This window comes from Xenopus laevis, chromosome 3L (genome assembly GCF_017654675.1).
Source record: "Xenopus laevis strain J_2021 chromosome 3L, Xenopus_laevis_v10.1, whole genome shotgun sequence".
Classification (NCBI taxonomy): Eukaryota; Metazoa; Chordata; class Amphibia; order Anura; family Pipidae; genus Xenopus; species Xenopus laevis.
This window is the reverse complement of record NC_054375.1, coordinates 28,544,189-28,560,786: the sequence shown is the minus strand read 5'-3', so window position 1 is coordinate 28,560,786 and position 16,598 is coordinate 28,544,189.

The following is a 16,598-nucleotide window of genomic DNA, read 5'->3' as shown; positions in this document are numbered from 1 at the left end:
TAAAATCTACCCCTTAAAGCTGAATGTAGTCATTATTTCAGTAAGCATGGTGCCTTATATCCATGAGAATATAATTATACCTCGTCCATCTCTTATTTTATGGTGTGATGCCCACTTACCATTAGCAGTAACGAATCTACCTGCATCTGGGCCACTTAATCTCTTTATATGTTTGTGAGTAGAGGTGTACACTCAAGTTAAAGGACACTTATTAAAAGTATAATATAATTATAATTGTTCCCTTTCTCGGACCCATAAAATCCTATGACTTTATCATATTTTTGTAGCCAGTTCTCTATGTAGGAGGCAACATGAGTGAGCATCAGCATCAACATGGTAACATCTCAGTTGGGTCTTGCAGGGAAACTGTATTGCCTCTAGCATATGAGTTTGCAAGTTCAGTTGCTGTGTAACCAATCACTATGAACCAGCCACAGCCTATATAAAACATTTAGGATGATGCCAGCAAGCCCAGCCTAGCCTACCCACATATCAAGCCAGTCCTGGTCAGTGTGGCACCCACTTATTAACAGGAGTCAGCGGGTGCTTCATTAATAGGAGTCTAACTATAGAGCAAGCAGATCCTGTGACTACTGGAGAGGTCAACAGGTTTGGGGGCCCAGGGGGTACTGACCAATAAGTATTTTCAATGTATATTAAGGAGAATCATCTTACTATCAAGGTTTAGGGTTTTCACTAAAATGATTTTCGCCAGAAGGCCCAATGGCAATTTTTTTAACTATATGGCCACTCAAGTGTGTTCCAGTCAGCTGTGTTTTGCTTATGGGTGCTGATCAGTTATCAATAGGGAAATCTGTCCATTATTTTAGTCCCATACACAATGCGATTGGTCAAAGTAAGGCAAATCAGCTACTGGTGCACCTTAAACCATAAAGTAGAACAAATGCATGACCCTTTGCACTTTAACATGGCATATACAGATATGTTACTATCCCATTCTAAGTCTTTCATTCTCTTAGGGTAAAACAATGATACTTTCCTTTTACTGGTTACTATAAGGTGCCCTACAAAAACTGGAGGGGGGAAAGTGGAGGGAGGCCTGAACAATGTGAACCAAAGAGTCTAGCTCCACCATTACAGTTGCTCAGAAACAACATTGATACACAAATACCCTATAAACACCTTGATTTAGTTGCCCATCACTGCACACACATTTTTATGGGTATCATGTCACGTGTTAAAGGTAAACGGCTGGTACCCCATAGACAGTAATGAGATAATGTGCTGGTCTCGTCGGTGAAGAAAATGGTTTACAAACACTACAACAATCACTTGTGCAGTTACTCATACTCAGCAGATAAGTATTATTAAACCCCAAGGGCACACTAGCTCATCAGTGATGGGGGTACTGTAGCTTAGAAAAAATCAGGCCCAAAATATGGATGCTGATTTGCATGCCCTTCCAACATTTTCATCATAGGCTTTTCTCATGCTTTATCTTCTGCCAGTTCTCTGCCCATAACAGTTCTACTTTATGTTTACCAAGAGTTCAAGATTTCCTGCACTGTCGCCTGTCTATGGATTTTGATACTAGTTGTCTGCTATTATCCTTGGACTGGAAACTAACTGACAAGTGACCTGTTGGATACGGACTACTCATCCTGTTCTCCGATGTGCTGCTTTTATTGCTGTCGTGGCTGTCTATGTGCCGAAGATGGACTTTCAAAAGTGTTGCTGCAGAAAGTCTGGGACCCAGAAGAGAACCTAAACACCAAAGCTTGGAGAATTCTCCATTCTTTTTTAGGTTTCAGGCTACAGAAGAGCTAGTCTCTATCCTAGGCCTAGCCATATCTGTGTAAATTACATTAGTTATGCGCAAATCACTGCATTCGTTTTAGTCTTATCGTTTTTTTGGAATACAGATGATCTAGTTTGACTCTATGCTTGTCTAACTAATAAATAATTCCTGCAGGAATATAATTTAATGCTTAATGCCATTTCCACCCTGTGTAATAAAAGCTTTTTGGGGTATAATGCTAACCTTTTATTATGGCTTCACATATGAGTTAGCGAATATAAGATACAGGCAGGCTGTCAGTGTAATTGCCCTGGCCAGTCTACACTTATAAAGTATTATGGCAAGACTGGCAGGCACCCAAAGACTTATCTAAGAGCAGCAAAGGAACAATTAATATTGATATGCTTGCTAAACTAAAAAAAATGTGTAGCACACATTGGACATACTAAATCTAACGTTGGAAACATAATTCAAGTAACGGAAAAGGAGAAATCAAAAACACAGCAAAAATCAATGACCTTACAGAAGTATAATGCCAATATTCTTGCTAGCTTTGGGCAAGGGCTTCCCTATAGAAACTCCATCCTATAATAGATGCTATCCTTCATCTCTCATCCACTTCTCTTCTGCTGCCCTGCCTGTACTGCCACCAGCTTTCCAACGACTTTAAGCTCTGCCTCTTCCGAAGCATGTTTCCTTACTTTACGTAAACCCAATACAATAATATAGTGGCGTAGTAAAAAAAAAAAGACCAAATATCCATAGGGGTCCTTTAAGACTAAGTGCAGTTTGGTCATACAAAGTTGTTAGCAGTAGTTGTGCAAAAATATCCCATTCATTAAAGTTATTTATGTCAAAAAGTGCTTCTTGCACTTCTGTATATTTGCGTTTGGTTGCTCCACCTATTCCAAAATTAGCACCTTTTGATGGAAGGAAACCTTGATGTTTGATGTTATGTAACTTTATACAAACTTGAACTGCAGAACTTTCAGTGCAAATTGGTGTTACTGTGCCACCAGACACAACAGGGACTAGTCCGATTGCAGGAAGGAATTTTTCCCCCCTCTGAGGCAAATTGGAGAGGCTTCAGATGGGTTTTGTGCCTTCCTCTGAATTAACTGGCAGTTAGGCAGATTAAAAAAAAACTAAAAGGTTGAACTTGATGGACGTGTGTCTTTTTTCAACCTTACTTACTATGTTACTATATTACTATGTAACATGTCTACACAACATGTCTAAACAACATGGGGGTTAGCCCTGAAAATTGTTGTGTATGGCATCACAATAAAACTGTTCCATGTCTGTTTGTTCAAAGTTCTATGATGGCACTCTAAATCCAAAGCAGTATTTCATGGGACAATTTCCTGTTCACCAGAATGGCAAGTCTTAAGGTGGCCATAGACGTAGCGATCGTCAAATGAGCGGATCTCTCCCCAATATGCCCACATTGAACTGGGCGATACCAGCTGATCCGATTGTGGGCCCTAGGGCCCAAAGGTCAGATCATAATGGATCAGATACGGGCGGACAGATCGCTGGACCACATACACACACAGATGCGGCAGCAATTAGACAGGGTTTTTTAACCTGCCCGATCAAGATCTGACCGACTTTCGCCAGATATCGATCGTGGAAGCCCGTCGGATGGCCCCACACGTGGGCCAATAAGCTGCCGACTCATCTGTCGCCAGCTTTTATTGGTCCGTGTATGGGGGCCTTTAGGGTAAATGGTGCCCTGCGCTACATAGTGAAGTGGGTTCCTATTGACATTTTGAAAAGCAGCACACAAACCCTATAAAGTATAAAGTATATTGCTCACTTTATCTACTGTCTGCTTGAAATACAGACCAGAGCTAGCTAAAATATCTTATTATAAAGATTAATTTTTATACTCCCTGCCATTCAGTTGTTTATACAGGAAGATGATAATCAGTGTGGTGCACCCAATCCCCATGAGACCCTGTTCGCCGTCATAAGGCACACCCCAAAGGCCCATTCTGGCTCTGCTTTTCCCTTTTCTCTGTTGTGCCCCTGTTTTGAATGGTTAATTTCCCTGACATTCTAGTGGGGTAGAGTGTTATAAATTGTGACACTCCTGTTACAGTCAACAAAGGAAAAAAGCCTTGGGTTAGCTTGTTATTTTTATTTTATATAGTAGCCATAAAATGTAATCAAGTGGGACACATCCAGTAAAAAGATCCATAAAGTATCATTTCCATTGAGTATCAGTGGGTTGGATTGATGCTGATATGCAATGAATGGATCCCTGATGTATTCTGTTACAGGAGGCTGTATTCTTCAGAATGTTGTTGCTTTATGTACTTCGGGATTTCTTGTGACAGCAACTGCTGGTTGTGATCCTTAGCTTCTGGGAAATGTTTAAGTAGAAATAAAGCAATATAATGCTTTAGTCTAATTCTTTGTGTTATCTTAACTGTCTCTCTGCTAATGTAAATACACACGCATGTCAAGCTATAGTGAGCCAAGGCAAAATAAACCATGGCACAATTTCTGTTTTTATAGCATATGCCAAATCTGTGGCAATCAGAACCTCTTGCAAAAAAATGCAATAATTTAAAGATAATGAATGCCCAAATGGATGCAAACTGAATCTTAATGCTTCTGATGAAAATAAACAGCAGTTTGGCACACAGGCTTTGTGTTAGAAAGTGGTGATTGCTGTTTCAGCAAGTCCCTGCCATTCCCTGACATAGCAGAAGAGTAACTAAATGTTACTGGGCCCCACAGCAAATTAATTTTAGGGCCCCCAACATATCCAGATATTTTCCTGTTTTATCAATATATTTTGAAATTGCTCATTATTTGGGCATCATGGGGACCCCTATACCCCTGAGCCGTGCGGTTCTAGTGCCGTCACTGGCCCCTCCTCACAAGCGCAGGAGCACTGGGGAGCTGCGCATCCCCAGCGCTCCAGAGAGAGCGGCTGGGCATTTTGTCACACTAGACCGGGGCCTTCCCACAAATCCGGGCCTGCCCACTTTCCCATCATCCACCCCTTCCAATTTTTAAATTTTGGGCCCTTTATCTAGAAACCCGTTATTCAGAAAGCCAATTTACGGGAAGGCCATCTCCCATAGGGTCCATTATAAAAAGAAATTAACATTTTTGGAAAATTATTTCCTTATTCTCGGTTATAATGAAAAACAACTTATACTTGATGGTAACTAAACTGAATTAATCCAAATTGGTGGCAAAACTATCCTGTTGGGTTTATTTAATGTTTAAATTATTTTTAACAGACCATACCATTATCTCATTTAATGTTTGCTGCAAAATTACATTGGGGCAACAAGGGCTTTGAATTTCAGAAAAGCAGATTTTAACTCCTTAAGGGCTTTCCTTCTGAGCATATATTGGGGCATTATGAGCATTGTGGCAGAGGCTAACACTAACCACAAAAAGGTTTTTAAGTATGTTAATAGTAAAAAGATGCTAGTTGAGAGAGTGGCTTCTCTAAATAATGGAAACAATATGGTTATAATGAATACAGAAAAGGAAAATGTGCTAAATCTGATATTTTTTCAGTGTCAGAGTTCCAAGACCCACCTCATAGCTGCACCTTTGGCTCAGCTCAGTCAGTGGTTGACACAAGATATGATCATATGGTTCATAAAGGGTTACTCAGAATTAATGTGAACAAGGTACCAGGGCCAGATGGAATACATCATTTGGTACTGAGAGAGCTTGGTCTATTTCTGATTTTCTCAGACTTGCTTTAATCTGGGATTGTATTTTTAGATTTGGGGAAAGCTGATGTAGGGCCAGAACTAGTGGTAGGCAGAAGAGGCAACTGCCTAGGGCGCAACAATGTGGGGGCACTGGGCAGGTGCCTATTCAAGATTCCTCTTGCCTACCCCTAGTCTCACCTACCCCCACTGTTGTTCGCTCCCAGTGGCGTAACTAGAAATCGAAGGGCCCCGGTGAGAGCAGTTTAAAACTGGGCCCCCCCAGACACCACAGACTGGACCTGAACTGTAACTGACTTAATTATATTATGAAGTAGACCGTGATATTCCAAGAAAAAGCTGGCCACCATTTGTTTATAAATTTTGAATTATACAGCTTTTTATTTTGCAGTTCTTGAGAATGTTTTGGCTGTAGGTAGCTATATAATAAGCAGACAGTGAGTTAAAAGATAAGTGACAGATAAACAGAGAACATAAATATAAAGTAATAAAAAATATAACATGTAGCCTCAGAGAGCAAATTGTTTGGAGCATTGTGGGAATTGTAGTCAACCAATATCTGAATTGGGTACATGGCTGTCCCTTAGTCCTATTGGGTCCTGATATTTACAGTGTAACCTCCGGTCCTAGTATCCTGCAACAGCCATTTTATTCCCCTCTGCCTACAGCATATCGCTTCATGCCTTACCTGGGGTGGCCCCCAAGGTTCTCCACCTGAATACTTGCCGATTCTATTGCTCTTCCAACACATACCAGCAGCAACACTTCCCCTGGATGAATAGGTTAATTGCTAGACACAAAGAGCTCCCCCTGCTGGACCATTCACTGCTCCCTGGGAGCTGAAAATTTTTGAAGACAGTTGGTCTGGGCAGGTGGGGCTCACTAAACTTTGGATCAATTCTGTGCTCTCTAGCTGCACTGCACTACAGTACCTGCTGAATAATCCATGGCAGGACTTTCCTGAAATGGCCAGGAAGTTAAAAATCAGCTATGATCTACTGCGCCTGGAAAGGACTTCACACGCAAAACGCCACCTACTGGTATGTTTGTACAATAAATGCCTTCCCTACTATAGTCTACTTTTATTAGCAACGTCCCCTTCTGGCACGTGGGCCCCATCGGGGGTGCAGGGGGCACGGTACCTGGTGCAGTTGCTCCCACTACACCCCTGGTAGTTACGCAACAGTTTGCTCCTCTGTCCATCCATCCCTCTCCTGCCCCTAGCTGCTTCCCCTTTGTTGCACCTATGTCATGGTGCGCTCACGTACACACGCACGCAGAGGGGCGGGGTTAGCTGTCTAGGGCACCCTGTCAGCTTGGCCCGTCCATGGATGTAATTTCTATATTTAAAAAGTGATTGCAATCTCAGCCTGGCAATTATAGGACAGTAAGTTTGACATCCGTGGTGGGCAAGTTATTTGAAGGCTTGTTACGGGATCACATTCAAAATTATATTCCGGAGAATGCCATTATGACCAGTTATCAGCATGGCTTTATGAAAGATAGGTCATGTCAGACAAATTGGATTGCTTTTTATGATGAGGTAAGTAAGATGCTGGGCAGTAGATGTGATCTATTTGGATTTTGCCAAAGCAAGAATCCACAAACAAATGCTTTTAAACTAAAGACTGTTGGTATTAGCAAAGTTGTTTGTACATGGATAAGAAACTGGCTACAGTATCGGGTACAGAGGGTGATTGTTGTAATCTTAGTGGGGTTCATCAGGACTCTGTATTGGGCCCACTTTTATTTAACTTGTTCATTAATGACTTAGATGAGGGTATTGCAAGAAACGTGTCAGTGTTTGCAGATGTCCCAAAATTATGCAGCCCAATTAATTCGATCCAGGATGTGGCATCCTTGCAGCAGGAACTTGACAAACTGGCAATCTGGGCAGCTAAATGACAGATGGGATTCAAGCTTAATAAATGTAAGGTCATAGACCTGGGATGTAAAACTATGCAGCCAATTATACCCTTAATGGAACTGCACTAGGCAAATCCATTATTGAGAAGGAGCTTGGAGTCCTTGTAGACAATACATTTGGCGGTAGCAAGCAATGCCAGTTGGCAGCTGCAAGGGCAAACAAGGTCTTGAGCTGTATTAAAACGGGCATTGATTTGCACGAGAAGGTTTTTTTTTCCACTTTACAGAGCTCTGGTAAGGCCCCATCTAGAATATGGCATACAGGAGCGATATGATAACTATGTATAAATATAAAAGGGGATCATTGTCAGGACTGCCAGAAGTACCCGACGGCACTGTTTACATTCTCGGCGGTCAGTGAAGATCCAAGATGGTGGCGCCCATGCTGAACACATGGCTGCAGCATCGCTGCATGATGTCGTCATCACTGGTGCCGGGATCTCGTCATAAAAGGGCGCCCAAAACACTGTGACGGCACCCAAGAATAGGATTCAAACCACTATTGATCCTGGGTTCCTGTCCTTGCTTGCTCCCAGCCTTGATTCCTGCTCCCTATCTGTGATTCTTGTTACCTGCCTGTGTTATTGAACTTTGCCTGGACTTTGGACTTTTGCATCTGATCTGCCTGCCCTCATTAACTCCTGCCTGTGACCACTACTACTGATTCTGCTTAACCCTTTGGATACCGCGACCTTGGTCCCACTAGAGGGCTTCCTCCTTGATCCTGACTACCTCCCTGGAGGGAGCTCCCAGCTCCCTGACAATCATTTAATAATCTCTTGCTTTATTTACTGGTAGATCCTTCCAACAAAAACAAGAGCACCCATATTAGAATAAAGGAGCTTTGAAGCTGTGGAATTCTCTCACTGAATCAGTAGTATTGGCTGATACATTAGATAGCTTCAAAAAGGGATTGAATGGCTTTTTAGCGAATGAGGACTTACAGGGTTATAGAAGATAGCTCATAGTACAAGTTGATTTAGGCACTGATCCGAAGGTTGAACTAGATGGACGTGTATCTTTTTTCAACCAAACTTGCCATGTTACTTAAGGTATGGAGATCCATACAATGGAAAGAACCCTCATCCCTCATACCCCAAGCATTCTGGCTAATAGTTCCCATGTATTCTTTTTTATTTTTTATTGTTCAACAATATTCTGTATTCTGCACCCTTAAGAGCTTAAGGGAGAAGGTTATAATATTACCAGTGAAACATTTGGTCTATGAAATCATTTTAAACTGGCTATTTGAAACAGTGTACATGTCTGAAACAGGCAGAAATGCCAACAGTTTAAACAAAGGCACACAGTTTGCTCCTTATCTAGTAACCAACATCAGCCAATCAAATTGCTTTTGAAACAGATACCAAATTCTAGATGCTGCCTCACGGTCTGCAATTATTGTCATATCACCATGTCTGCACACATTTATAGATTTATTGTTGTTTGTCCAGCACCTGCAACAGCATAGTTTTAAAGAAGTTAGACAGCAATGAAGGCTTTTTGGTACTCCTAAAACCACTGTATTCCAAAAACCTTATAAGTTATCTAATATGCTTACACACAGGCGGCGTCAGACTGGGCCAGCAGAACGCCTGGAAAACCGGGAACAAAATCCCATACCTGTATTATACATTACTGAACAACAGTATCTAAATTGATCTTACCTTCATAGACTATTAATCTCCATGTATTTCATAATCCATGTGTATTTTGTAAGATCTCCTTCAAAGTCTGAAAGAAAAGTTTCTTTATTGGAGCTGATTCTCTGCATTAAAGGCGGCACTCATATATCTGTCATTTTAAGCAAGGATGCCAGCAGTGTAGCATCACCATTCACCACAATACAGTGACATGGCTGAAATAAATTATTGCATTGTATTATAGATCAATATCTTGTTATACAGCTGTACATGATAAGGTAAATCTGTCACTTGATATGTAGTAATAATTGGAGTTATTTCTGCGGTCCTCCAACCTTTTACCCATTTCCGTTTTTGAATTCTGGATTTCTCTTGGTTTTTGAATAATTAATTAATTTCACCAAAAACAATTCAAGCTTATTGCAACCAGTTCATTTTTGATTCAGCACCTAGAGGTTTAGGCAAGTAATTTATATAATCTCAGTAATTAAGTGTACTCATTTTATTTATTTAGGTAATGCTAAACTGACGGCGTTTGGTATCTGCAATAAGGGCTTTACTTTTAGTAGCCCCATGTGTCATTATCGTTACTGTGAAAAATATATATTTTTTACATTTAATATGATCAGATCATTGCATCAGATATAGCATTATATAAATGGAGCCAGAGAATCAATGAACACATAGGGGTAATTTAATAATGGCCCGAGGCACAAGTGTTAAAGCATTAACAGGCACAACATTTCTCCCCTTAGTGCTTATTTAAGAAGCAATTGTGCCCAGGGTCTTGCTGCTCCCTGTTCTTGCACCAGATATTTTATTGGATGCAGAGACAGCAGGCACAAGGCAGCCCAGTCCTTACTGCCTGATTTAAGTACAGGGTTCTTGTGCAGCCTGAATCCACCAGCACTCACTAACTGTCTGAATGGCATGCAAATAAGGGGACAGGTAGAGGGATGGGAGGAGGACATCCCTGTGCCCCATGAATAGATTGCTGCTGAATGTAGACGCATTGCACTCATGGGGGAATGCAGATCTTGGAGTGCAAGGACCTCTCACTCTAAAAAAAAACTTTTTGAATATTAAGATGGATAATTAAGATGGATGTAGATATATAAGGAACCACACAATAAACTTTTCTTATTGTTAATGATTGTCTATCGAGAGATTGATTAATTGCTAATATGGTGCCACTTTTTGAAAAGGGATCTGTTCTCAGCCTGAAAACTATAGTCCTGTTAGTCTGGCATGTGTAGTAGGAAATCTTTTGTAGGGGACAATAATATATAAAATACTGGAATATATTTCAAATCTCAATAGTATACGTTTGTGCTAGCATGGTTTTATAATAAGGTATTAGACCTTGCTTTCATTGAGGAGGTGAACAGAAAAGTAGACATTGGGTTTGCAGTGGATGTGATCTACTTAGATTTTGCTAAAGCATTTGATACAATACCACATTAAATTAAGGAATATTGGCTTTGACCTTAATATTGTTACTTGCAAAGAGAACTAGCCACAAAATGTAAATAGTATATTTTCTAAACTGACTGATGTTGTTAGTGGAGTACCTCTGGTGTCTGTCCTTGGTCCTTTGCTTTTGAATTTGCTGATAAATTACCATAAAAGCTGACAGTGTAAGTACTTCAAGAAAATACTAACTATATAAGTGGAGGTTATTTTCTATGGAGAAAAGGCACTTTGTGCTTTCAAGAAGTACATTCTTGTAATTTACAAAAGAACAAAGTGAAGAATCTTTTTTCAGAAAGATGAGAATAATGAACAAGAGGCCACTTATTTAGACTTTCACTTGGCACAGCGTTATAGGTTTTCCAAGGTGAGGGCATTGAGGCATACCCTACTGGGATAAGTTGTGATCACAGATTCTACTAGTGTCTTATTGGACAAGTATAATATGCAAGGCTATATTAGTCTTAAGATCTCATGTTATATATTTATATATATATATATATATATATATATATATATATATATATATATATATATATATATCTTTATATATATATATATATATATATATATATATATATATATATATATATATATATATATATATATATATATATATATATATATATATATATATATAATTTTCAATGTGGACCAGCACTCCAGAATCATGTGAAAAAACTATTTTATTGAAACATCACTCATGTATGCAACGTTTAGGACCTTTCTCAAGGAGAGAGAGATAGAGTGATGCAAAGTGGCTTATGATTGTGCGACCCGTAAGCACTATATATATATATATACTGTAGATCTCCATATAATCTGCAGCTTAATGAGGGATATGCACCCCTTTTAAGATAGACTACCAAGCTTGGGGTTGTTTTCTCTGGAGAGGGGGCATGATTACTCTGAATTGAACTTGTATATGACGCAGCACAAATTGTTCTTCATAACAAGAGCAGTGTGGTTGTAGAATACCATGTTGTGTGAGTTTGTGTAAGTATTTCTATTTTTAAATATATGTGAGTGTATCGATAGGTATGTGTATATATAAATGCTGTGGGTCGTTCTTAGGCTATTGTCTTTTTTCAGCCCAAATCAACTAGGTAACTATGTAAAGTTACTGTGTTGTTGTGTTAAAGAGACATGGGCCGCAGGGCAAGCATTTCCATTAAAAAACCATCTGTTTAACAGCAAGATCTTTGCATGGTGGCTTTAACTTAGACACAAACACATACACAGTCTCATTCCTTGCTGTGGCCTATGCTACTCTGAACATGTAATGCTTATTTTTTGAATTCCGGTAAATGACTGTACAAATTTCCATGACACATCTGCATTGTTTGGCTTGATACCAAATGTTTTTTTTATTCAGGAATCTAGTTATAAAAGCTGTGACAGCTATGTACATCCATTGAAAATGAGGAAGCTGAGTCATAGGTCCAAGCAGCTTTTTTTATATGAGACAGAATTATCTACAAGCAATACCACATACTAGATCCTGGACTTCACTGGAAAGAATGTTTGCGATCATCTTTTGAAGGCCAATGCTGCAGGCAAAAGAACAATAAATAAGGCATTTTTCTTTAGTCCTATCTCTTCATGCTTCATTTGTGTTTATAATTTTAAAGCCACCAAATATTAACCAGCGAAAAAAAGGGGGTTACGAAACCAACTTATATTTAACTTTCAATTCTTCTATGTGTCTTTGCACATTCAATACCCCCCTCTGGAAACCGGGATGGTGACGGATTCGCAATCGTGTGAACCGCCAGCGGGCCCGAGGGGGTGCGGGACCTGGTGCAGTCACACCCCTGCACCCCCAGTAGTTCTACTACTGCCTGACCCCCCCTGTCAAGCTACAATGCAGACCAAGTGCACAGAAGCAGGAGTCTTTAGACTTACTATTTTTTAGAAAAATGGTCATGCAGAGTATTTCTTGACCCCCAATCCTGCATAGTGTATAGTGGGTTATTTAAAAAAAAAAGAAAAAAAACTGTGCCTTCAAGAAACGTACTTCCATCTTAATTTCTAGACTTACCCCACTCTTCTCTTCTTCCACCCAGCAGAAAATGGGATGACTCGTCTTACTTTTTATGGGTTTATAGTGAGCTTAGGGGTTTTATTGAATTTTTGTACTACTTTACATTTTTGGGTGTATTAACATTAATGGCCCGTAAAGCAAGGCAGTTATATATTTTTTCCCCAAAAGGGGTTGTTTACCTTTGAGTTAACTTTTAGTATGATGTAGAGAGTGATATTTTGAGACAATATGCAATTGGTTTTCATTTAATATTATTATTGTTTATTGAGTTATTTAGATTTTACTTGGAAGCTCTCCAGTTTGCAATTTCAGCAATCTGGTTGCTAGGGTCCAAAATTACCATAGCAACCATGCATTGATTTGAATGAGAGACTGAGGCAGAGTATGGCACACACAAGGAGCATAGGGCAGGCAGAGTGTGGCACACACAGGTAGCATAGGGCAGGCAGAGTATGGCACACACAGGTAGCGTACGGCAGGCAGAGTATGGCACACCTGGGGCATAGGGCAGGCAGATTATGGCACACACAGGTAGCATAGGGCAAGCAGAGTATGGCATACACAGGGAGCATAGGGCAGGCAGAGTATGGCACACACAGGTAGCGTACGGCAGGCTGAGTATGGCACACCTGGAGCATAGGGCAGGCAGATTATGGCACACACAGGTAGCATAGGGCAAGCAGAGTATGGCACACCCAAATAGCATAGGGCAGGCAGAGTATGGCACACACACAGGCACACGCAGGGAACAGAGCAATCCATTTAAAGTAAGCCTTGTCACACCGACATCAAATTTAGGGTTTTGTTTTCAATTTTACAATAGCATACATTTTCAAGGAAAATACTGGGAGTTGGTTTATTAGAGTTACATTTGCTATTAACAAGAGAACACAGACCATAAATGACAGTAGTGCTAGCTAAGGAAGGCTGACTTGTTTGTAGGGCAAGGGTTTCCTAAACTTTTTTTACCTATGAGTCACATTCAAATGTAAAAAAAAGTAGGGGAGCAACTCAAGCATGAAAAAGTTCCTTGGCTATGATTGCCTATTTGGTAGCCACTATGTGGACTGGCAGCTTACAGGTGGCTCTGTTTGGCATTGCACCTGTTTTTTTTTTTTCAACAAAAACTTGCCTCCAAGCCAGAAATTATAAAATAAGCACCTGCTTTGAGACCACTGGAAGCCACTTGCATGCAATTGGTGAGCAATAAGTTGCTCATGAGTCACTGGTTGGGGGCCACTGTTGTAGGACATTCATTTCAGTCTGCATACTGCTACAAGGGAGACCCAGAGCTGCAACCATTTCAGCTGAACCCAAACACTCCAGTAAACAGAGCAACCATACCCAATCCTCGCACCACAGACCATGCAACTAAGTGCAGGCTATTATACAGTTGCAAAGGAAAACCTGTGAATCTTTTTGTGCCATACTCCATTAAAAAACTTATTTTTGCTCAGTGGCATCATAACAGTCTACAATGTGTGTCATTTAACACAAGACTGTTAAAATTACCTTGTTTTTTTCTATGAAAGAGAACAATGTCCTTTTATGGGTTTGCTTTCTAGAAGAGAGTTGTAATGGGAGAACCCAGGATTGAGGAAGGGTGTGACAACCAAGTAGTATTAGGCCCCAAAAGGTGACTATTAGGAACAAATAGGAAGGAGCAGGTGTACAATACGTCTAGGCAGGACAAAATGGCTGAAGGCCTGGAAATTAATGAGCAGGATGGAGTAGAGCCAAACAGTATAAGATGAAGCTAAGAGAGTAGAAAAGGAGTGTAAGGTCAGACCAGTAATTACAGAAGAATCAAGTATACACAGGGCAGGCTGGATACCAGAATACTAAGGGAATGCGGCAGAAAAAAAGCTATAAACTCAGGTCAGGCCTAGAAGCAATATAAATGAGCTGGAGAGAGCACAGAAACTAAACTGGTTAAGAGGATGGAAGATTTAAACTATTATTATGCTTGCGAGGGGACAGGATTCCTCCAGCGGGAGATCCTTTTTTCCATAAAGTGGATCACTGTACCAGAGGCCTCCCCTTTAGACTAGAGGAAAAGAACTTTCATTTGAAGCAACTTAGGTGTTTCTTCACAGTCAGGACAGTGAGGTTGTGGAATGCACTGCCGGTGATGTTGTGATGGCTGATTCAGTTACGGCTATTGTGATACTACATCTACAATTAATATAGATATTGGTGTATATAATTTCAGTGGGTATGTGTAAGGATGTGAATTTGGTCTTTTTTCAACCCAACGTAACTATGTAACTCGGATGTAAATGGCTGGACCTAAGTAGCCCATGAGAATTGACACACATGCATTTTGAAGGGAACTGGTCAACCTCAAGGGTCTGCGGCTACAGCCAAAACAGGATTAAAGGGGACCCGTCACCCAAACAAAATTATTCCAAATCCTATTTTATCATGTTAGTCAAGCAAAATTAACTTTAATTACACTGTATAAATTATTTGAATAATGTTTCCATCAGTCTGGGAATTCATAATTATAGCAACCAGGAAGGAGCCATTTTGTGGACACTGTTATTAAGGCAAGCCTTGTATCATCTCAGAATCTTGTTTGTGCACCAGGGGACAGGGGCTCAATGTCCATCCCCATGCACTGGTTACACAATTAAATCGTTAAGAGAGCTGGGGGAATGTAGGGAGAGCAGTGATATCTAGGAAGTGCTGAATGGAAAGTGAAAGTAATTGCTTGCCCCGCCTCTATGCCTAGGCATAGAGGTGGGGTAGGCAATATTTGATTGACAGCTGATATTTTAAAGTGAGTTTACAACAGCTATGAATGCTTTAATAAAAAAAAGAAATTGGATTTCATATTTAATTTAAAAAGGACTTTTATTATACAGATTTTTATGTCTGGGTGACGGGTCCACTTTAAGGGCAGACTTGGGAGCTGGTGTTATGCAGTCTCTCCCTTACGCTGCTGAGAAAAATCTCAGATTTGTCCCATACCAGTAGTGAAAGGATAAGTAAACTTTTTAAATAAGGGAATATAAATTAACGAGGGAGATATTCTAAGTTCTTTTGCAATTTACATTCTTTGTTTTAATTCCAAGATATTAAGGGATACATATACTGTTAAAATAGATGGATTTTGTTAAAGAGTGCCACCTGCTGGTCAGTTCCAGAGCATGAAGTAGTCAAGGAAGTCGTCAGAAAGAAAGAGGGCTGGTCTGATGTTCTTCTGGTTAGGAAAAACACTAGAAATCTCAGATGACTTTTCTCATATCTTTCCTAACCAGAAGAACATCAGACCATCCTATCTTTCTTTTTCTTGACAACTTCCATGACTATTTTATGGTCATGGTCTATTTTTATATTAATAGCATGAATATCTTGGAATTCTTTTAAAAAAAAATACATGTAAATTGCAAAAGTGCTTAGAATAGCATTGTCATTGATTTTAAATTCACTTGTTTTGAATGTTTACTTATTCTTTAAGGACCCATGCAGGATCGGACTGGGCCGGCGGGACACTGGGTGAAAACCAGTTGGGCCCCCAGCTGTAGTGGGCCCCGCCAGGCCAGACCCTGGTTTTCTACTTGCCACAAGCAGTCAGCAGGGCACGCGCTGACCCGCATGTGCGCATGGGGAGGGGGTTGCCGGACGGGAGGCCCTGAGGCAGTAGCCCCTAGGATCCGGAGGGGGGCCCTGAGGCAGAAGCCCTGGGCCCCCCAGTCCGACCCTGGACCTATATAAGTATAACCTTAGGCTGAAGTGCCAAAGGGGTCTCCATAGCAGTACAAATGCATGATATACTTAATAAGAAATATGAAATGTTGTATTCCTTTTCAAGGTTAAGTTTTTTTTGATCTTTTCACTGAATAAGAAAGCGAGCAAAGCAAATAGTTTCCTCTCTGCTGAAATCTAATATATACAGAATTATATGTTTCAGGTTCTGTCAAGATAGGGAAACGGCAATAAATCTCAATGTTACAGCATAAAGGCGTCGGACTCCTTATAAACTACTGAGCTCTAAGCAACTGGCTTCTCTAAAGCAAATGAAATATTTAAAGTGGTTGTTCACC